This window comes from Symsagittifera roscoffensis, chromosome 1, assembly GCF_963678635.1.
Source record: "Symsagittifera roscoffensis chromosome 1, txSymRosc1.1, whole genome shotgun sequence".
NCBI lineage: Eukaryota > Metazoa > Xenacoelomorpha > Acoela > Convolutidae > Symsagittifera > Symsagittifera roscoffensis.
Genome location: NC_087062.1, coordinates 25118394 through 25141902, shown reverse-complemented (window position 1 = coordinate 25141902; position 23509 = coordinate 25118394). Strand labels below are relative to the sequence as shown.

Below are 23509 nucleotides of genomic sequence, written 5' to 3'. Positions count from 1 at the left end.
CGTCTATGGACGGCAAATCAGGTTATAAATTTAGTGAACTTGGAGCAACAAGAATAAGTTACTTCCAAAATAGCTTTTGTAGGGTTACCTTATCTTATAAAAATTCATTGATTAGCCAAGTTTTTTGTCCTTTTTTGGATCTTTTTTTATTTTTTGATGCTGAACAAAAAATTTTCCATCACTTTTTTATGGAACTATTAAAGAAAAAAAATCGGAAAAATACAGCATCCTAGACCTTAATTTTTGCTTTAAAAAATTATGTTCGGGTATCAAGCCTACACTCTGATTGTCCCGAGTGCCCTCTAATGCCGATCACAGTCTTTTTGCTTAAGTTTTAAATCTACTTTTGACCGATTAGAAAATAAGCAGAATGATCAGTTTTGAAACATTGCGAAATCGAAGTCGGGTATTAGAAAAAATACCGATTTTAAATGAAAATGAAAAAAAAAAAAGTTATTGTATCGAATTGTACAGAAAAACTGTCAATATTGCTGTTATAATTAATTTCCAGTTGAAAAGACTTCGGTTTTGCGCAAAAATTTGTTAGCTAATAGGAATGTTCAACTAATTTGATTTCAAAAAAATTCTCCGTCATGCGGCTCCTGCATCATGAGAAACCCCCCGATCATAGTACGTTCTAACATATTTAGCCTTGATTTTTGCTGATTTCTTCTTGAATTTTCTCGTCAACTCCATTCTGAGCTTCCTGCTGATAAACTGTTAAATCAAAATATTGATCAAAGGCCAATGTTTTCTGCCAAAAATAGCCAAATATTTAAATCACGCAATAGGTTATAAAAAAGCCCTTACGAGTTTAAACTGTGCACTGAATAGCTGGATAGGCGCAAAATTTGGTGTGTGGAGGTCTCTGGAATCCAGAGAGAGGTCTGTAACAATTTTAAAATTTGTCGGAACAATCAAGTATAACAAAAAAAAGAAGAACAAAGAGAGTGGGCTTGTTGGAGAATCAGCTCACAAATTCACAAAGCACACTGTTTGGCCTACTTGTAATGACAAACGTAAATAAAAGGTGAAACAGAAAAAGTCTCAAACTTTCAGAACACCGAACGAAAATGTAGCCTAAATGTCAGCTAACGGGTTTTCTTCTTCCCGAATTGCAGGATTTCGTATTGAACGCATAGTATTTTTTAAGCACCCAAACTCAGTAAAAAGAGAAAATAATCGATTGTATTATAATTATAATCGTACTTGTAACAAATTTATAATTAATTTTAAGCGCCTATTTTAGATGTTTAAACGATTTATAATCCATCATAATGATAACATTTTTGGTGAAAGTTCAATAAATTATAATCCATTATAATTTTTCCAAAAATCTCTTATAATCTCTTATAATCTCTTATTAATCCCTTTTTCTATCAAAATACTTTTTTTAGAAAAATGAAAGATTAGGGATTACAATTTAGCTATTCTGCATGAAAACACAGTAAAAATCCAGGGGCGGATATGAGATTTTCTCGAAGGCTGGAGGCGGATTTTCAAAAAAGTTCCAAAAATTTTGTCAACCTTTTGTTTGGTCGACCAAATTGATTTTTCGAGCTCTCCCCAAGCTCTTAAAAGACCCTGTTTTGGCTATATTGTGTGCGCTGCAGGCAAATTTTTGAAAAAACAGGCCAAAACGGCTATTTTAGGCATTTTTTGGAAAAATTTCACCAAAAAATTGCGTTTTTTTGGCGCGCGCTCCCCCTCAAAATTAGTTTTCATTGGCGCCAAAGGCTCCGTCACCAATTATGGATGTCTCAAAACAGCACAAAGGGAGAACCTTTTCTTTGTGTAGGCAGGGGGTCGAATCCCTGAAAAAAGGCGTCGGCCACCACCCCCCCCCCTTAATCCTTCATTGCAGTAAACAGCAAGAAAGTAAACAGTAAACAACTGAAAAGCACACAAAATAAAACAAAAATGAAACGAACTGAAGCGATGACGTTTTCTGAATAAAAATGGATTATAATAGATTAAAATTTCAGAAATAATATTTTCAAAAAATAATCGATTATAATGGTTTTTTTTTGTTTCAAAAAATAGTGACATTATAATGCATTTTTAATCGATTAAAAACTTTTTTTTTGAAATTTATGGACACTGACAATAAAAATCCATCATAATCTACTATTTTTTTAGTGAGTGCGGGCAATGAAAAAGCGAACAAAAATAACAAAGTATAATATTTGAGAGAAAATAAAAATGGCAACTGTGTTTCCGGGTCTTCCACAACATTAGCTCTTCCCCAAATCAATTTCAATTAACTTCAGTATTTTTAGTTTTCTATTTCGCGAAATTTTACATAAACCTCACTCCGATTATTTACTGAATTGTAGACTAAATCAAGTTTTTTTGACGTTTTTTTTTTGAAATTTTCGAAATTAGAAAGCTATTTTTACATTTTTTCCGGTTTCTATATCCATTGTCAGTCGTTCCCAAACCACAAAAGTCATATAATAGACATTCCGTCTTTAAAATGGTCTCAAATTTTTGTTTCTCTTTTTGCCTAGTATTTTTTATACTACGAGACACTATGAATATTTTGGACTAAGAGACACTCTTCTCCGCTATCTGAAATTTCAAATCGATAGTCTGGCAAGCAATCTGGGCCAGCTAAGTAATTTTTATTGTAACCCATTGAGATATCGAATCGAAAAAAAGATATGCTTGTCACCAGAACGCCAAAGGGCCGAACAATTAATTGCATTTAAATTGAAAAACGAGGTTTCTAACTACACATAAAGAGTAAAGATTTATCCAAACGCAGATGAGCAGGGCAAGCGACCTACAAAAACTAATACACAAATTTTTGATACTCGATTGTTATAAACAAATATGAAAGCAAGCAAACTTTGTTAATCTGATTGACTCAAACGTGCTGACAAAAAAGCTTGTTTTATTATGAAAAAGTTACTATCATACGAGCCCGCAGAAAAAAATTAGGAAAAAAGCATGATAAGCATTTTTCCATCAATATGATACTTCGATTCGTATTTAACACTCTAGAAATGAAACACAATTTTTTTTGCCAGAGTTTTCTATCAGAACATTAGTTAAAAAGTGCATTTTAATTCTATTAAATTGCATGGTACACAGTTTTTTTCCATAAATGGAAATAACCAAGAAAAATTTTTCGTTTTGAAAGTGTTTTTTTGTCCTCAAACACATAAACAAAGATTTTTTAAAAAAAAACTTTTTCGTTGCATTTACCACACAGCTGAGCTGCAATTACCACGCAAGAGAATCGATTCTTTTCCCTGTAAATTAATGGTTCTACTTTCCAGCAGAATGTTATACAAAAAAAATTGTATATAGCTAAAAAGTTTCTACCTTGAAATATCAATGATTGAGAAAATTGACTCACTAGGAAAACAAACTGTGCTCTGGATAGGAGCTCAACTTGGTGCCTGTAGGTCACTGGAACCCACAGACAAAACGTTAGCCATTTTACAAAGTGTATGCGATTTCACCATATAAAACATCTGTGAATTCAGCGTCCAAATACCTATGACTTGATTTTTGTCCGCGCACTTGTTTTTTTTTCACGAACTCTGCAACAAGTAAAAACAGCTCGTGGTTCCGGATTCCGCAAATCTTAACGGCTTCTTTAATTTTAACGTGATGCCGCAAAATTGTAGGGTATAATGTAAAGATGTAAGTAGAATTCGCATATTGTAAGACGACTCAGCAAACTATAAGCGGATTCCACAAATGCAAACAAATTCAGCAAAAAAGTAATAAAAAAACTGATTTAGGTATATTCCGCAAATCTTATACCGATACCGCAAATTTTAACGGTTTCCGCAAAATTGTAATCTATAATGTAACGAAAACACAATTTTTTGTGGTTTCACCAAATTTTTTGGAAAACTAGATGCGGATTTTGCAAATTTGGCTGTTTTTGAAGCGATTTTGAGCTATGCGTTCGTGGAACCCAAAACTCAACAAGTTTGATTTAAACTTGCAGTGCAATCCGTTTAGAATTCACACAAAGAAAGTTCGACCACGGGATTTTTTTCGGATTTTTTGTGAATTCTACCATTTAAAAACAAAAAAACTAATTGTATCTAAAACAAAAAAAGCATATTTATTTGTAAATTATAAGCACAGTGAATCAAGTTTGCATGATTTCCGTAAAATTTTAATGAAAGCAAACAATTGAGTTCGTCGAAGCCAAAAAATATTGTGAGAGACAATATTTTTGCCTCTTTTATATTGTTTTCTATCGAAAAATGCATGCCCATTTTTTGCTCATTTTGTTTCGAGGTCTCCCTTGAAACAAAAACGGCCCCAAAACGTTTCATTTGAAATTCATACTACCTCATTTTCTGACCAAAGAACCCATTATGATTTGGATGGGTCACCTAGTGTAATGGTATGATAAGTTTCCGTATTGCAAATATTTTTAGTCCAAAGAACCCATTTAGAGCGAAAGTAAAGTTTTCTTCACCGCAGAATTGCAGGTCTTAAAGTTTTCAAAAAAGGAAATAACCATGTCATGCAATTTTTACAATTCCACAAATTGAACAATATATAAAAATTCCATGATCAGCAATTTTTCTAAATACTTAAAAACTATGCCCTGCAATTCCACCCTAAAAAAAATTGCACTTTAAACTTTGAAAACCATTGGTGGCAGGACTTGCACAGTCGATTGCCTTGATTGATTCCTTGTGGCGGTAAACTAAAAAGTCAAAATTAAGCAACCATTGAAACTTTAATTCACTGACATAGAATTTGTTCGATTTTCACCTTCTTCTCTTTATTGAAAAAGATAGAAAATCTGATCAAACGTATAAAGGAATCCCGTTCGTTAAGTTCATTATAACTCGAGTACTAATTTGGAAGACACTTGTTGTCGCTCCAGTTTTTCAAGCTTCAAATTGTTTGCTGTTTCGCTCAAAACAATAGTTAGCGTGCTTCCAAAGTCCAAAAAGCGTAGGTACTGACTTTTTGTCCCATATAATGAACAATCACTGGTACAATCTAGAGTACATGCTTCATAGCCTCCGTTTTCTTCTCCTGAAGAGGCTGTTGAGGAGCATCTTTTGATTATGTAGATGATTTTTGCTATGAATTGTTGTTTCACGCCGTGTTGTGAAGTTAGCTCTGGAGAAGGTGCTAAAACAAATTTCTTTTTAGACGTCTCTAGAAAGACAAAAAACCACGAGGTCACAATAAGCTCCCGGATGTCTCTTGTTGTTTTTGTTGTTGTTTTGCGTCATCCAGAACGCATTTGAACTTTGAGAGGTACGCACGGGATCTTTGCCCAGACTTCAAACATTTGATGCAAAGATTCAGTTGTTGTACTGCCGTCCAAGAATCATAAAGTGTTTTGAAAATTAGGCAATGTATTAGAGCGTGATGTCCGTCGTTGAAGTAACAAGAATTTCTGTCGTATGCACCGGTAGTATTGGAGTTGAGTGCGTTCATTGATCCATATCTGTTGCCAGTCTGATACCGTCCTCGTTTCAGCTGATCTGTCGTTTTATCGCCAATACTGCATTATTTGACCCGTTGTTAGTGTCATAGAGGAGGAATTTTCATGTGCTTCTGCCAGCGTTAATATCCAGTTGTTGCAGTCCTTGAGAGATGGATTTTCAAGGTCCCGCTGGACAAGAAACTGGCTCCATTTTCTGATTATGATTCTTGTACAACAATTTTTCAGTGGCATGCTTCACTATAATCGTCGATTGCAGATCAAAAGAAATTTCCAGTTCTTCAAGTGAGCGAGTCATGGCTGTTTTAGATTGAGCGTACACTAACAGTCTTTTGGGTTTGCCTGAGAGAAGTCATGGAAACCAGATGAGTCTATTGTTGAAGCTATTATCAATTCTGGTTCCTGTAAGGCTGTAATGGAGTATTTTGTCAAATCGATGTCCAGAATCAGGTAACCATTGCCTCCTCTCGGATGTCTCTTGCTTTTGTTGTTTTGCTTCATCCAGTTTGTCTTGGTTCAAAGCTTCGTCAAAATCGTTTGTTTTTGTTCCTTGATATCCCTGTTGAAAACTTTTAACAATGCGCGCAAGACTGCTTCTTGAACTGCTTTAGAAGGCATGATGCACACGCATAGTTTTGTGTCGCCTGATGTCACGCGTCCTAATCAAGTTGTCGTTTGCTGTGCATGTCCGTGGATGACGTGGTGCTATGTTGTATTTTTGGTGATATGTGTAGAACCGTCTGTGATCAAATTCCTGGTGTGTTTTCGTATTGTTTTAGCGTTTTGAAGTGCTCCAGATGTGGGGGTTGCTCGTTCCCAGTTTGTGGGGGGTTGCTCGTATCCAGTTTGTAGGGGTTTGCTCGTTTTAATTTTTGGGGAAGTCCCTCGAATCCAACTCGTCCTAGTCGGGTTTACCACTGTGCTGGGTGGAGTGGGGGGAGTAGAGAGCTCAACTTTACGTTTAATCCTACTAGAAAGGTTACGACTGCACAAAAAGTAATCACCCTTAGCGCAGACGTAACTAAAGCCCTACTATCTTATTATTCCTAATTGTTCTGTGCGCTTTTAATGAGTATCAATCAGGTATATTGAGCATTATTACTCGAATTCAGTTCGTCGAATCCAAATACTTTTGTGAGAGATAATGCTTTTACCATCTTTTTTTTCTATCAAAAAAAGCATGCCCATTTTTGCTCGTTTTGTTTCGATGTCTCTCTTGAAGCAAAAACGGCCGCAAAAAGTTTAATTTGAAATTCATACCAACTCATTTTCTGACCAAAGAACCCATTAAGATTTGGATGGGTCACCCAATTTTCTTCTAGTTTAATGGTATGATAAGTCTCCGTATAGCAAATATTTTTAGTCCAAACAACCCATTTAGAGCGAAAATCAAGTTTTCTTCAACGAAGAATTACAGGTCTTAAAGTTTTCAAAAAGGAAATATGCATATTATGCAATTTTTACAATTCCACAAATTCAACAATATATGAAAATTCTCTGATCAGCAATTTTTCTAAATACTTAAAGAGTGTGCCCTGCAATTCCGCCCTGAAAAAATTGCACTTTAAACTTTAGTGTTTTCTTGTTAAAGGAAACCATTGGTTGCAAGACTTGCACAGTCAAACTGCTATCGATTATTCGCCAATTAAGTTAATCAGCCCACACAGAACTATAAAAAAAACATACGTTTTTGCAAACCGCTAAGAGTGTAGTGTGAGCAGATGAGAAGTCTTATGCGCTGACAATTGATTTGATTGATTCCTTGTGGCGGTAAACTGAAAAGTCAAAACCAAGCAACCATTGAAACTTAAATTCACTGACATGCAATTTGTTTGATTTTTACCTTTTTTTCTTTATGGAAAAAGATAGAAAATCTGATCAAACTTATACAGGAATCCTGTTTGGTATACTCATTAAAATTCGAGTACTGATTTGGAAGACACTTGTTGTGGCTCCATTTTTTCAAGCTTCAAATTGTTTGCTGTTTCGCTCAAAACCATAGTTAGCGTGCTTCCAAGGTCCAAAAAGCGTAGGTGCTTACTTTTTGTCCCTTATATGAAGAATCACTGGTATAATGTGGAGTACATGCTTCATCGCCCCAAGGAAGAATTTTCAATCATAGCCTATTGTTGTCACAAATGAGGAATTTTCATGTGCTTCTGCCAGAGTTAAAATCCACTTGTTGCAGTCCTTGAAAGATGGATGTTCAAGGTCCCGTTGGACAAGAAACTGGCTCCATTTTCTGATGGTGATTGTTGTACAACATTTTTTCAGTGGCATGCTTTAGTATATTTGTCGATTGCAGATCGAAAGAAATTTCCAGTTCTTCAAGTGTGCGAGTCATGGCTGTAATAAAAGCGCACTCTAACAGTGTTTTGGGTTTGCCTGAGAGAGGTCATGGAAACCAGATGAGTCTATTGTTAAGGCTAATAACAATTCTGAGTCTGTTAAGTTGTCTTGGACTATTTTTCAAATCGATGTCCAGAATCTGTTAACCATTGCTTGCTCTCGGATATCTCTTGCTGTTGTTGTTTTGCGTCATCCAGTTTGTCTTGGTTCAAAGCTTCGGCAAAATCGTTTGTTTTTGGTCCTTGATATCCTTGTTCAAAACTTTCAACTTTGCGCGCAAGACTGCTTCTTGAACTGCTTTAGAAGGCCTGATTCACACGCATAGTTTTGTATCGCCTGATGTCACGGGTCCTAATCAAGTTGTCGTTTGCTGTGTATGTCCATGGATGACGTGGTGCTAAGTTGTATTCTTGGTGATATGTGTAGAACCGTCTGTGATCAAAATCCTGGTGTGTTTTCGTATTGTTGTAACATTTTAGAGTGCTCCAGATGTGGGGATTGCTCGTCCCAGCTTGTGGGGGGGTTGCTCGTATCTAGTTTGTAGGGGGTTGCTCGTATTAAGTTCTGGGGAAGTCGCTCATATCCAACTCGTCCTAGTCGGGTTTACCACTGTGATGGGTGGGGTGAGGGGAGTAGAGAGCTCAACTTTATGTTTAATCCTACTAGAAAGGTTACGACTGCACAAAAAGTAATCACCCTTAGTGCAGACGTAACTAATGCCCTATTATCTTATTATTCCTAATTGTTCTGTGCACTTTTAATGAGTACCAATCAGGTATATTGAGCATTATTCCTCAAATTTTATTGAGCTTACCGAACGGGATTCATTTCTACGTTTGATCAGATTTTCTATCTATTTCAATCAAGGAAAAATGTAAAAACCGAGCAGTTGCATGTCATTGAATTAAAGTTCAATGTTTGCTTGGTTTTGACTTTTCAGTTTACCGCCACAATGAATCAATCAAAGCAATTGTCAGCGCATATGACTTCTCATCTGCACATAGTGTATCAAAACCGCAAAATTTTTGACAGATATAAGTGTACCATTAGGTTATAAAAGAAAAAACGGAACTCTACCGCATAGAGCTATAGGCTAGCAGATAGGCAAAACGTTATAAGTCTATACAACATTATAGGCAAAATTTCAACAACTTTGCAAACAAGAGTTTTTTCGGAAATTGTTAGTTCGACTATAGAAAAGTTTTTGAGACCATAATAACGGATTTTACTGAAGTTTTTGATCCTTTTTGAAATTTTTTTGCAATCATAGAAAGAACGCTGATCATAAAGTTGTCATTAACAGAAATTGTTTGATAGGCATTTTTGTATGCGGGGCAACCTGGTAGGCTATTGTTATCTTCTATCACGATATTAGGATAGCCGGTTACTGTAGACCAGAATACCAGAGTAGTCAAAACCAGGACAGCCGGTTGAGCGTTGCTTCCAGATCTATCTAAATAGAGAACCTCGAGATATAAATGAAAAAGTTCTTCTAATTTTTACCTTACTAAAACTCTTTAGTTTTTTGCTAATAAAACACCACTAAGGCGGTGTAAAACTGCAAGAGTGAGGGACAAACGCTAAATTGCAGAGAAGCAATTCTTTTTCTCTTTTCCTTATCAAGCTTTTTGTGCAATTAAGTCGATAATTTTTAAAATTGTTAACCATTTTTTCAGCTATGGAAGTTTTCGAATTTGAAATACGACTGAGAGGCCACCCCGGGCCTGTTTTTTGCGAATATTATAATCGATTGAAAAAACTGATCCTGCGCCATAGTTGCTTACCCATCTTCGTGAGCGTTCGGAATAACAAAAATAATTTCATATACAGCACAAAAATATGTCGCATCCGATCATCCTGCACTGTGAAATAATCATACAAATTATTGTAAAATTAACTATATTTGGTTCTATTGAAAATTGAATTTTGAGTGATTCAATCAAAAGTAAAACTATCTAGTGAAAAATAATTCAATCTGACAAAATCATGTGACATATGAAAAAAATTACATCCACGTTGATTCGTTTCAAAGCAAACCTGATTGCAGTTAACATTTAAAGTTGGTTTAGGCGAAACTATTGCAACCAGTTCAAAACAACTATTTAAAGTATATATTAAATATCATGAGATTTATTACTGTAAAATATTTAGAACTAACCACTCATGATCCATTACTAAAACTTATGATAAATTGTAAATTAAAAATTTTCATAGTTTCAGCAGCCAGAGAGAATATAATTTTTAACTTAGAAATCAGTTGCCTCTTTCTATCCTCTATCCTTGCAAGAACACCAGTAAGTGCTACATCTATGGAAACTAGGAAAAATAAAAGTACCCGAGTCGAGATTTTTCACCTAATTTGAAGCAAGATTTGAGCGGTTTGAGCGGTTTTTTTAGACAATTACGCTCAAAATCTTGCTTCAAAATGAGCGGTTTGAGCGGTTTTTGAACGGTTTATCTGAAAAAACCGCTCAAAAACCGCGCAAGATTTGAACGGTTTTTTAGACAATTACGCACAAAATCTTGCTTCAAAATGAGCGGCTTGAGCGGTTTTTGAACGGTTTATCTAAACAAAACCGCTCAAAAACCGCTCAATATTTGAAAGGTTTTGAGCGGTTTATCTAAAAAAACCGCTCAAATCTTGCGCGGTTTTTGAGCGGTTTTTTTTAGATAAACCGCTCAAAACCGTTCAAATCTTGCGCGGTTTTTGAGCGGTTTTTTTAGATAAACCGTTCAAAAACCGCTCAAACCGCTCATTTTGAAGCAAGATTTTGAGCGTAATTGTCTAAAAAAAACCGCTCAAACCGCTCAAATCTTGCGCGGTTTTTGAGCGGTTTTTTTAGATAAACCGTTCAAAAACCGCTCAAACCGCTCATTTTGAAGTAAGATTTTGAGCGTAATTGTCTAAAAAAAACCGCTCAAACCGCTCAAATCTTACATATTTTCCAGTGGTTATTTTGCTCGAGCATTTGAAAAAGTCGCTCACATTGTTTTTGGTCAAAACATCGAAAAAAATATTGCTTGATTTGAGAACGGTTAAGCACTTTTTTTAAATTGTAGATAGTATTTCAACTGCATCTTAGCGTGGGTTGACCAAAAATGCTTATCCTACAATTTCCATAAATGAAAAAATGCTTGTCCTACAATTTTTTACAGTTTCATAGACTCAGAAAATTGTAAAAAAAAACTCTAGAATAAGCGTTTTTTTATATACAGAAATTGTAGAATAAACATTTTTTCATGGAAATTGTAGGATAAACAGTTTTTCATATATGGAAATTGTAGGATAAACCTTTTTTCATAAATGGAAATTGTAATATAAGCATTTTATCATAAATGGAAATTGAAAGACCTTTCATGAAAAATGGTTATCATACAATTTTCATTTGTATGATAACCATTTTTTTTTTCAAAAAAAAACGTAATTATTTTTCATCACCAGACTGTCGTATTTGGTTCAAATAGCCGGAGAAACTAGATTGAATCTTTTTTCAATGGTTTTTTGAAAATGTATGAAAATTGTATGATTAGCATTTTCCATACATTTGATGCAGGCAATTGTATGATAAGCTTTTTCGGTGTGGGAAAATTTAAAATAAGCATTTTCGGTTTATGGATGTCAACCCGGGATCACATTACCTTTCCAGGCCTTTTTGTTGGTTTTAATCGGTTTTCTTTATAAGACCAATCAAAAACCGCTCAAAAACCACTCAAAAACCGCTCAAAAACCGCTCAAATCTTGCTTGAAAAACCGTTCAAAAATCACCGCAAAAAATGAGCAGTTTTTGAGCGGTTTTTTAAGCAAGATTTGAGCGGTTTGAGTGGTTTTTCCAAAAAACGCCCAAGCCGCCCAAACCGCTCAAACCGCTCAAACCGCTCAAATCTTGCTGTAAAACCGCTCAAACCGCTCATATCTTGAGCGGTTTTTGAGCGGGATTTCGAACCGGGTAAGATAAAGATCGGTATTAAAACAGACTAAGACAAATATCTCCGGCCGAAAAAAGGATAGCGTGACAAAAATACGGCGTACCTTATCCAAAATTAAACTATGAGAAGGCCAAAAATTTTTCTTCTTTCTTAAGACCACACGAAAAAAAACTTAAGAAAATCAAGGCAACACAAATTAAAGCTAAACGTTTTTCAAGAAAAGGACACAGTCAAAGGATTAGAAGACAACACCTGATGCAAAAGAAAGAAAAGATTTTAAACGAGTAAAGACTCTACTCAAAGAGACGCTCACAAGTATACTCCAACTGGCCTGGCATGCCAGCGATGGACTTCTTGAGCATGCTCTATAGCCGATCTCACACACCGCGCTAGAACCACACTTAGAACACAACCTACTCTTTTTTACCAAGGTTGAATCTAGCGTGAGCAACTCTTCCCAATAACTAAAGTAAACCAAAACTTTAGCGTAAATAACTAATAATTATCGTAACTGAAACCGAACCACAAAAACGCATATGTATCATGCAAGACTTCACAGAGAAAAAAATGAGCAGCAAAAATAAACCAAATTGTTTTTACCAAGGTTAGCTCTAGTGTGAGCAATTCTTCAAAATAACCAAATTAAACCAAGATTTTTGCAAAAATAACTTAAAAATATCGTAACTGAAACCGAATCACTACGAAGTGCATGTGTATCATGTAAGACTTCACATTGCAAAAAGCAAAAAGGAGATAAAAACTCGGCTATATTTCGACCATGGGACGGCTAACCTATTGGTTTTGCTTCTGCAGTCACAACTCTCGCAGGATATAAAGTATGGAGCCAATATCGCAGCAAAGGTATCCATTGAAAACTAAAACAAAGCCTACTCGGTATTGAACTCAAACGTACGGATTCTCGTTACTTGGCGCTTCGTTCAGAGAAGTCAACAGTTGTCTCGCAACTCAATCAATAGAAACGATTTGTCGAAACAGCACTTGTCTCGCTCTATTTTATTTTCAACTTCAATACGAAACTTTGGATTCACAGCCACCTCTCAAATCTCATCACACAAACTTCGTTCTCACAGACAACCCCTACTCTCCTCAAAGAAAGTAGAAGATACCCCGTTCATCTTTATTGAGAACAACTAAATTTTAAAATAATTTCCTGTACCTCGGATGGGTGAAACCAATTCAACACAATTGTTTTAAGTATTTATTATAACCTTGATTTTTATCACTGTAAAATATTTAGAACTAACTATTCATGATCCATTACTAACACTTATGATAAATTATAAATCTGAAACTATTCATAGTTTCAGCCAGAAAAGTTATGATTTAACTTAGAAATCACTTGTCTCTTTCTCTCCTCTAACCTCGCAATAATACCATTATATACTAGATCTAGCGAAACTAAGCATTTTGAGAATAAGAATCGGATCGGTCCTAGAATAAGAAGTTGCACGAATCTAACCGGCCGAAAAAAGGATAGCGCGCAGACGTGTACCTTGTCTAAAATTACTCTATGAGAAGGCCACCACGGGCCTAAATTCACTGTAATTTTTTAATTTTTTCCTGATTTTGCTTACTTCTAGACGTAATGTCTAAAATGACAAAATGGTGTCCTCAACCCACCATTAAGACCACTAAGCTGACATCAATTCAAGGCGGCATGTTATATCAACTGGTTTAAATCGCCACATACGCTATTAAGCAAAAATTAAGCAAAAATGTGCCGATGATTTTATTATAAATTGGTCAAAGATGCATATGACCCTTGAAGGAAATTCCAAAACACAAAAAAAATGTTTACAGAAATTTTCCTCAATTTCAAGCTCAGGGTAAATTTTTCTAAAAGAACCACGGCGTACCGTAACATTCCTTCATTTTCTTCACTATTCATATACCAACAACCTATCTTTCAGAATTAAATCAGAATTTTTTTTTGAAAAGCATTGGTATCGAACGTTACCAGTATTGCACAGTTGATGCATTTGAAATAATGAGAAGCTTACAGATAGGAGTAGCAAGAACTTTGTTTAATTGTTAAAGGATGCATTGGAAGCTTAGTTGTAATGGAAGCTATATAATGTAACAGAAAGCTGTGCAATGTTATGATGAGTTGAATGAATCCGAAAGTTTTCAGTTGTTTTGAAGCGAAAACAGTACTTTGTCTTTTTTGCAAAAAATATATTGTTTATGGACCTGGGTTGAGTTGAGACCTTATGAAGCCAAACTGTGCACTGGGTAGGCGCACAGTTTTGTATCTATATGCTCCTGGATTCCCGAGACAAATCTTTAAACCTGTTAAAGTTTTGTCAGAACAATCAAAGAAAATGAAAGAACAAAAAAAGAACAAAAGAGCTAGTCCTTGTTAAAGATCCCGCCTACAAATCACATCAAAATACAAAGTTTGGCCTCGGAAAAATTAATGCTGTTTCAGAGACAACTCCATTTTGTAGAAAAATCTATGGCTAATTCAGATATATCTCAGTTTCATGAAAATTTTAGGATTTGTTAAGGGTTATTTTAAGGCTATTATTCTCAGTGTTAACCATGGACAATTTAGCCACGGTAAAATCCTGATTCAGCGCTGAGAAAAGTTTAAGTTTCGAATTGGTTTTTAAGTTTTCTTATGTGTCTGGTTTTCGGTAAAATTAGCAACTTTATCCAAGTTTTTTCAAAAGTAACAAAACTGATGTCGCATAGCCTAGAGAGTTTGAAAAGAGTGGCTTAAGAAAGTAATTATTAAAATACAATTTTTAAAATTTTTGAGAGTATCCAATATTTGTTTTTTTGCAGTATTTATAATAAGATTTTGGCCTAGCTATCTTCGTGGACGCTTTTATGTTCTCATGGGTTGTGAATTTCCTCAAAATTTGATTGAATTTTAGTGAAAACTTCTTAGGCATAATCAATAATTTTTCAGCAATTAGTTACATTTAAGTTATCTCAAACGTTTTCAGGTTATCGCATTGTAAATCTATCTCATGGATGATTTATATCTGATTCAGATCTGAAAATTCAGCTCTAAATCAGCGATGGTTTAGCCAGGATCATGGATAAAACGACCCTGGTCATAGTATGAACCATAGATGATAATTGATGCGATATCTCTGAATAACCGATAAAATTTCCATGAAACTCAATCCGAGGCTGTAATATCATTTTTATTCATTTTTTTACTCAGTCAAGGTAATTTTTTCTTCCAATATTTTTTTCAGGCAAAATTAAGATAAAAGTTATCTTTACACTATGTTACATATATTCAAATAATTTGCTTTAAGTTTAACGTTTTTTTGTTTAGAGTTGAAACACATAGCATTCTTGCTCCGAAGAAATCAGAAGATGTCTGCTGAATGTGAATTAAACGAGGTTGTGTTACTTACGTTTTTTGGTTAAGTTTTTTTGTCATCGTTCGACAGATTTTTTGTCATCATCACTAAAGTTGGGAGCAGTTTTGCTTGTGCGGCTGCGAAGTAGAAGATCCATATTTGATTTTAATCAAGAGAAAGGTTTAAAACAAGGTCATTTTGTTTTTGATTTATCCTGGTTCCACAAATTTTGTCTCAAAATGAATAAAGGGACTCAATTTTTGAAAGTAATGACTGATTTTTTTTGAAATTAAAATTTCAGCCAAAATCCAGCTACATGAAAGCTAAATTTAACACATTTTTTAGTTTTCATGAACAACGCGGAGAGTTGCACTTTCTGGTATATGGGATTTAATCGTTTTAAAAGGAAGCTTAGAGTTTAAGAGATATTTCCAATGAATTTCAATGACACGTTTTTCATTTTTGTAGCTCAGTGTTATCTAGATAACGTTTCACAAACCACAAAAGTAACTAGAAAAAGACAAGCGAAACTATCGAAGAGACTAGCAAAAACATGGGAACAGAACGATTTCTCGGTTAAAGCAAAATATGATGACTTCTTTTAAACAGGATAGATAAACCGTTCAAAAACCGCTCAAACCGCTCATTTTGAAGTAAGATTTTGAGCGTAATTGTCTAAATGAATTTCAATGACACGTTTTTCATTTTTGTAGCTCAGTGTTATCTAGATAACGTTTCACAAACCACAAAAGTAACTAGAAAAAGACAAGCGAAACTATCGAAGAGACTAGCAAAAACATGGGAACAGAACGATTTCTCGGTTAAAGCAAAATATGATGACTTCTTTTAAACAGGATAGAATGTTTGGGTTTCGAGTTAGAAGCCACAAGCATGAAGATGGTAATCGTGATGGCCACTAAAAGTGAAATCGCCAGATAAAGCGAAGTCCGTTTTCTACTGGTACTACAATAAGTGGCGGTGTCGGCCTATGGGTACCAAAAAATATGAAGCTAAATCATTGGTAGAATTGTGAACGCAATTTGTCAACAAGTGATGGTAGAATTGTGATTATTCAATTTGGGTTGAAATTGGGTCGTCACGGAAAATTGAAAACCTTTATCATTGTTTCATGTTGTCCAAACAAAAATCTTTCAACTTTTTTTCTGAAAAGCTATCAACGGAGGTTTCAGGTGCACACAAAATAACAGATAACACTTTACAGTTGAATGACTGAAACACTAATGCTTTGGACAGAACTGGACCTTCAGTTTTAGCAGTATTTTCATCAAATTTAGATGAGTCAGTACCAAACTTGAGAATACCTGCTTGACTCACCCACCTAATTGGAACACTTTTTGAATATTGTCTCACAATCAAATCCTTCACTGAAAACATCCTTACCAAACTTTGACATAAATTATTTGCTTGTGAAATATAGTTCTAATCTTGGTTTGATTTTTTGAAAAAATGCAATCGATCAACTGAACGCTTTTCGGACAAAACTTTTTGTTCGGGCTTTTTTTGATTCGACTGAACTGGTTTACTCAATGCGAACACGGGATCCGAATAGTTTCAAGTTTTAGCTGACATTTTCCTAACAGTTTCAGCAAACATACTCCTTTTAAAACCGAAAAAAATGCTTTGTGACCAAGAAAAATCCATTAGCAAGAAATCTTCAGTTCTTTCAGAAGCACTCTCAAGATTCTGAAAAGAATTTGAAAAATCCTTACAACAATTTTTTCAAAACGCTCTTTATCACTTGTCCCAGATCCAAAAAAAAGGAATTTTTTGACAACCTAATCGGAAAATCAAAACAACCTGAGGAATTGGATAATTTAAATTAGAAGAAGGGACAGAAGATATAAGGAAAACTAAGAATGACCTCTTCCGTTTTTGCATTTTTGCTTAGTTAAGAGAGTATTCTGGACTCTTAACTCTGACAAAAAAATCCATATAAAATCACTTCTTGTCAATTTTAATCTCACTTTGTGAGAAAGAAGAATTGCACGGTGCAAAAAATTATCTGGAGAAAGGTACATCAGCAAATCTAATGGATTTGCTTGCTTGGGTTTGCTTGAAGATTGTTTGCTTGAAGATTCGACCAAGTTTTTCGATGAAATTTATAACCGCGTCAATTGATGATTCCTTTTCATTTTTTTATATCGGAGTTATGTATGCTGCTTTGACAAAAATCAGGAAAAAATTTTCCTTTATGCACAGTTTAATCGGAAAATGTAAACAATCAGCATTGACGACTTTTGCAAACAATTTTACTTAAACTGTTTTTTTACCCTGCTAAAACATTCAATTACATTTCACATCAAACTTTTCTCAACAAATTAGCTTCATACGGGCCACTTTTTATCACACTGGAAATACTGCGTGAAAATTGGTGATACAAAGTCTTACTGGGGTACAATTCTCCATCCAGTCGTTTTCATATTATATGCTAACGATTCTTGGAGTAAATTGGGAGTAAACTGCAGAACATTGGTTATAAGCAGCAGCAAATGGTTATCTTTTCAAAGCAAAACTCGAAAAAACTTTAATCTGACTTATACCAACTATATCAACTAAAAACAGACTATGTTTACAATTAATATATCGGTTTTTTAACCAAAGGCAAACTGTTTATGTTGAAGGTAGAAAGCGCAACTAGAATGATGCATTCACGGCAGACTAGCGCTGACGGCAAATGATGAATTTGAAGAATGTCACCTTTATCAAGAGAAGTCAATCTCGGATACAGGACTTTTCCTGGTCCTTGGAAAAACGGTTTAAAAACAACAATATCACTTTACGGGAAAATTTAAAGATTTATTGGAAAATTAAAAACCGCTTAAGAGAAACGGACTACTTTAGACAGGTTTGAGATATTTCAATATATTCTCTGCGAATCGCAGAAACCACATTTATTACAATTAGAAACATGCTTTTTTAAAAAAAGTTGAAAAAGAAGTTGACAAATTAATCTAACTATTATTCTGAAAAGCGAGGATTTTATCTGGGGAGAGCGAGGGGTTAAAGAAAATGATTCAGCATTGAGACAGGAAAAAATAATACTTCACTGCCTGAAAAATTAAATTTGTAAGACTTCAGTGAGGAGACTTCAAAAAATCTGACCTAATGAAACGTTTGCCAATTTTGATTATAGCTGAAAGCAAACCAACGCAATGGGCATTGAATAAACCTGGTATTACTCCACAAGTGAGGGTGATTCCTGTGTGAAGTCGGTTGTTAAAAGAATCGAGTTAGTCCTCACATCTGCAATCCCACCAACCGACCCTAGGATTCTTGAAACCACGCCCAAAGCTCTCCAAAACCAACTGCGGAAAAACAAGTTTGGAAGTGTTTACTTAATGCAAAGAAAACCCTCCCAGGAAAGAGTCTTTATCAGAGAAAATGGTTGAGACGGAACCGGTGAAAAACAAGCAAAACTTATCTAACCGAAGTCCCAGAAAAATCTAAAGCATCGTTAAAAAAACTCAAATGGAAGCTAAATCAAACCGCCTGTGGAAGCCTTTTCAAACTTTTTAGAGCCTTCTGCTCTAACAAAGGAACCCTTGAGAGGTATCGAGCCAAAGCATTAGAAGAACGCAAAATGATAGTTTTTGAGAAGCTGGAACGCCCTAGAAAAACGCTCCCTTGAAAAACAACCCCTCCCTGTCTGCGGAAACTAAGAAGTTTTTGGGCTGATGATTTACTATCTGAAAAAGATGGGCGATCGATGAAAACGCAAATTGTACAATCCAGTACTACTGAAACACTCAGTGGGATATGTTGAAGTATTGTTCGAGTACTTCACAGTTGCATATTATAAAACTGAGGATGACAAAAAGGTTGATGACGCCAAGAATTACTGATGAATTTACTTATGAGGAAGTCCAAATTGAAAAAGAAGCAACAACACAACAACAAACGGCCTTGAACTACGTACTCAATATGTTTTTATTGTGGCTGAATTAGCTTTTAATTGCCAGTATATCCTCACAGTGCTTCAAAATTGATTCAAAGAAACACTTCAAAACCACTACTGAGGTCACTCAAAACTTCATGCAGTGGATCGTCTTGAAACAAACTTTCACCAGTGATACATATACAAATTGTAACTTTTTAACAGTTAAAAATTTTTATGAGTGAATGCGGGTAAAAAGAAATAAATGATACTTCCCTCTTTTCAATGAAAATTTTTCTAAAATAGTTATATTTCTTTTTACCCGCATTCACTCATAAAAGTTTTTAACTGTTAAAAAGTTACAATTTGTATATGTATCACTGGTGAAAGTTTATTTCAAGACGATCCACTGCATGAAGTTTTGAGTGACCTCAGTAGTGTTTTTGAAGTGTTTCTTTGAATCAATTTTGAAGCACTGTGAGGATATACTGGCAATTAAAAGCTAATTCAGCCACAATAAAAACATGTGGAGTACGTAGTTCAAGGCCGTTTGTTGTTGTGTGGTTGCTTCTTTTTCAATTTGGAATTCCTCATAAGTAAATTCATCAGTAATTCTTGGCGTCATCAACCTTTTTGTCATCCTCAGTTTTATAATATGCAACTGTGAAGTACTCGAACAATACTTCAACATATCCCACTGAGTGACAAAACTTAAACAAAATGAAGTTTTGAGGTAGCTTAATTAAGTTTAACTAAATTAAACGTTTGTGAAACACTTTCAAATTGATTTTGATAAAATTTGGTTAATGCTTTTGTAAAATAGACATTTTTTGGCCATCAAATAAAGTTAAAATTTAATTACTATTATACCCTTCTTAAGCATCGTTGAGCTAAATAAAATGCTTGCTGTGATAAAATTTTGTCAGCCATTAAAAAACACTTTTTGTAAAATCAATGCGGGCCAATTTTTGGGCACAAATGTCACAAAATAAATTGCACCTGATTCATTTTGTCTAAGCTCTGCAAGTTTTTTCCTCATCATGTTTTGTCTGTATCTTTCGTTTGGCTCGGATAATTTAAATCAGCACTGTAGTTAATGGCAAAGTGTTGACTAAATTGTGATCTTGGGCAATTTAAACAGTCAAAGTTAATAGTATTTTAGGATCGGATCATGATTTTGAATCAGTTTTTTCTAAAGCAAATTTAATTATTGTGTGTTGAAACTATTGAAAAAAAAACAAACGGAGAATTTAGCAGTTTTTGGTTAGTTAAAATTGTTCAAATTTTCTAGACTTGCCGGTAAGTCGGTAACTACATACTTTTTAACAAACGCATTGGATAAAGTTTTGAAACAATTCTGACCTTGTGACATAGAAAGTGCATTTAAAAAGCAATTGAATCGTCAAAACTGCATGGAACTGTCAAAATATTAATGCAACAAGATATCGCTGTTTCAGAGACATCCGGTTTTGCATAATTTCAAGACAAGAATTCAAAAATTGTTCATTAAACAAACAATCTGCCAAGAAAATTTTTTCCAAAGTAGAAAAAACACAAAACGCCGACAAAAAAGTGAACGCAAAACTTTAAAAAACTATTTTAATTCAGTTGATGCTTTAAGTTTGGAACAGACAGCAGAGTTAAATAAAAAGAACAAATTATATATTTCAGAAATATTTTGTAGGCAAAAATTGTTCTCAGACAAAAACTACGTCTCGATGCTCCTTCAAAAATCATTATTGCTCAAAAAACTTCCAATTATGTTTGAAAATGTCAGGTTGCGCTTTTTAATTGCTTGTCTGCTGTAATTTTTCGAAAAAATCTGAAACAGTATCTCTTTTCAATTATTTTGAGCTCCACGTTCAGATTTATATTTGAAGTTAAAAAGTTGTCCAAAAAGTTTTTGAAAATGAAAACAATACTTTCTAAAAAAGATGAAAAAAAAGCTATAGACTGTGGAAAATAAAAAGTTTAGGTTGATGAGCAATCAATACTTAAGTGAGCTAAAATTGACCATTGATAATTTAACTGTAATCATTTTTGCTGAAACTTATAGTTATCCTTGCAATTTTCCACAAAAAAAATCATATGTAAGAAAAACACAACATACGGGTATGAACAACCTTTTTACGCTGTCAAAAACATGGTCTGAGTGTCTTCATGGTTTTTCGATGGGTTTTGGATGAGTTTTTTTTTAAAACAAACATAACGCAGACAAATTTGACTTTATAAGACGTCAAGATTTGTGTGTATGGGTTTGTGGATGTGTGCGTGTGTGAGCATGTGCGCGTGTATACGTGTGCGTGTGTATGTATGTATAAATGTGTGTGGGTGTAACAAAAAATGACGACCGAATCCACGAACCACAGTTGTGCTGAATCCTGATATGTAAATACCTTGTAGCGGGTATTTACTTATCAAGGTTCGGCTAAAATTTAGTTCGTTAATTTAGCTGTCAATGTTTGTGACACACGTTCACAAACATACACATATATACCGATCACAAAAACATTTTTTTGATATCAGAATATAAAACATGAAATTGGTCGCCGAATAGCAATGATATTAAACAAAAACAGTTTTTTTTTCCGGCGAATTACGCAACAAAATTTTTTTCAGCCCGGTTTGAAAACCGCAACCAACCCACAAACTTTGAAATGTGCACTGTAATAAAACATGTTGCTTCCTGAAGCATATATTAATCATTTTTTCTGAATCGGAACTTTATTGGAAAAGATTTTTTTGTGCAAAAACTTCTTAATAGGAAAACCGGTGCTACTTTAACAGCAGGTGGTTCTTGTTTTTGTTTTTTTTTAGTGATTTTTGCTCAGATCGGGATCTAGATTTTTCCGACTGCTGTTAATGGATCTTTTTGTTCAGAATCAGAAAAGATAAAATTCAACAAAAACCTTTTGAAAGTTTTTTTTTCCATTTTGAAAAACTTCCGCCACTTTTGATACACTAATGATCTAATAGTGCGTGAAGTTTAATAATTAGCTAGCCTCAATATAGCACATTGTGTTTTAACCAAAATCCCTTATTTTTGCGCAAAATGATTAATTGTGAGTTACGTTTTCTAGAGCTAAAATAGTCCCTTTTTTCCTGAAGGAAAAATAATAATCCGTCAAAAAGCGCTAGTTACTGGAAACTGGAAAACTGGAAATTTACTGAAAACTGGCTACATTTTGCAAAAATGAGATAAATTTTTTTCTATTTGCTACACTCCATTTGAGTGACGAGCAACATAGTCCATTTATCTGCCTTCAACTCACAACTGAAAAATTAGGAACCACTTATTTCAATTTTAGTCAAAGAACAATTGTGTAATAATTTTTCAATTAGACAGCGGTTGTTAGTAAAAGGCAAATAAATTGATTCTGTTGCTTTTCATTTATATGGAACGTAGAAAAGACAAATGGTTTTGTTTGAGGCTGGATTTCCGAATGAAATAACAATTAATCAAAACATTTTACGCAGTAAACGATGTGTCTACTACTAAGTAGTAACCAAACTGTTCGTTTTTTGCAGCGTTATTTTTCAAAAAAAAAATCATTTAATCACGCTTCAAAATAAAACTTTGAGTTGGGATGCCCTGTTAATAAGAACGCAAGTAATAAAAACAAACATCTGCTGTCGTGACGAAGCTGTGATGCCCAACAATCAGTTGCAAGCACTGCTGAACAAATCACGAACGATTTCGTCCTCCAGATTTCCCAGCTCAGATCTTACTGCTTGTGCAGTCAATGCCGCGTAAAATGCATCTAGTGTCTCTCCCTGTTCCGGCATTCTTGTGAAGAGTTTGTATCTTTGGTATAATACGCATTTCACTTTTTGAAACGAATCCGATGCTAGCTCGATTATTTCCTTGAAAGACATTTTGGATACTTCCGCGTGTTCTTTTGTAGAAACATCTTCTTTCCTTTTGTTGCTCTAATCAAATTTTGAAATGCCAAGGTGGGTGTAGACTTGCTGATGCACAAGATACTGGTATGGCCATATCAGTACGGTTGTCCTGAGCTGAGTTGTCCTGGGCTGCGCCATGTGATATCCTACGAGACTGTCGTTATATAAAACTAAATTATAATTCCAAAGAATTAAATTGTTTTTTTAAACAAAAGTTTTGACTGTGAGAACTGCTGAGATCTACGTAGATTCATTATAGTCTGATCGACTCAGCGGTGTACCGGAGTTTTGAACTAGTTAACTTGATCAATAATAGAATGAAAATAAATAGATATATAAATCACTCAAGACTTTTAAATAAATCCAAAAAAAATGCAGCCGACGTTTTCTTCAACATATTTCTTTTAATTGTTTCACTTTTCATATGAGATAGTTGTTTTCAAGTTTCAAAAGTTGTTTTTAGTTTTTTTTTGCAAGTGGTGCGAAGCTCTGCTTCACTTTTATGAGAAAATTCTTTCTATAAGTCAGTACTTGTTTTCAATTGTTTCCCATATTAATTTTAAAAATTATCAGCAAACTAAGAGAGATTTGGTCATGCTGTTTTGTCCTGGTGTTATGTGAAAAAATATGCACTTCACTCTAGGTCATATTTGA

The 23509-nt window shown here is 34.5% G+C and overlaps 1 protein-coding gene across 1 annotated transcript in view; it reads left to right on the top strand.

Moving 5' to 3' along the window:
• LOC134841757 (uncharacterized) overlaps window positions 1–23509 on the top strand; it is a 555870-nt gene that overhangs the window by 173791 nt on the left and 358570 nt on the right. The gene's annotated exons all lie outside the window — the stretch shown is intronic.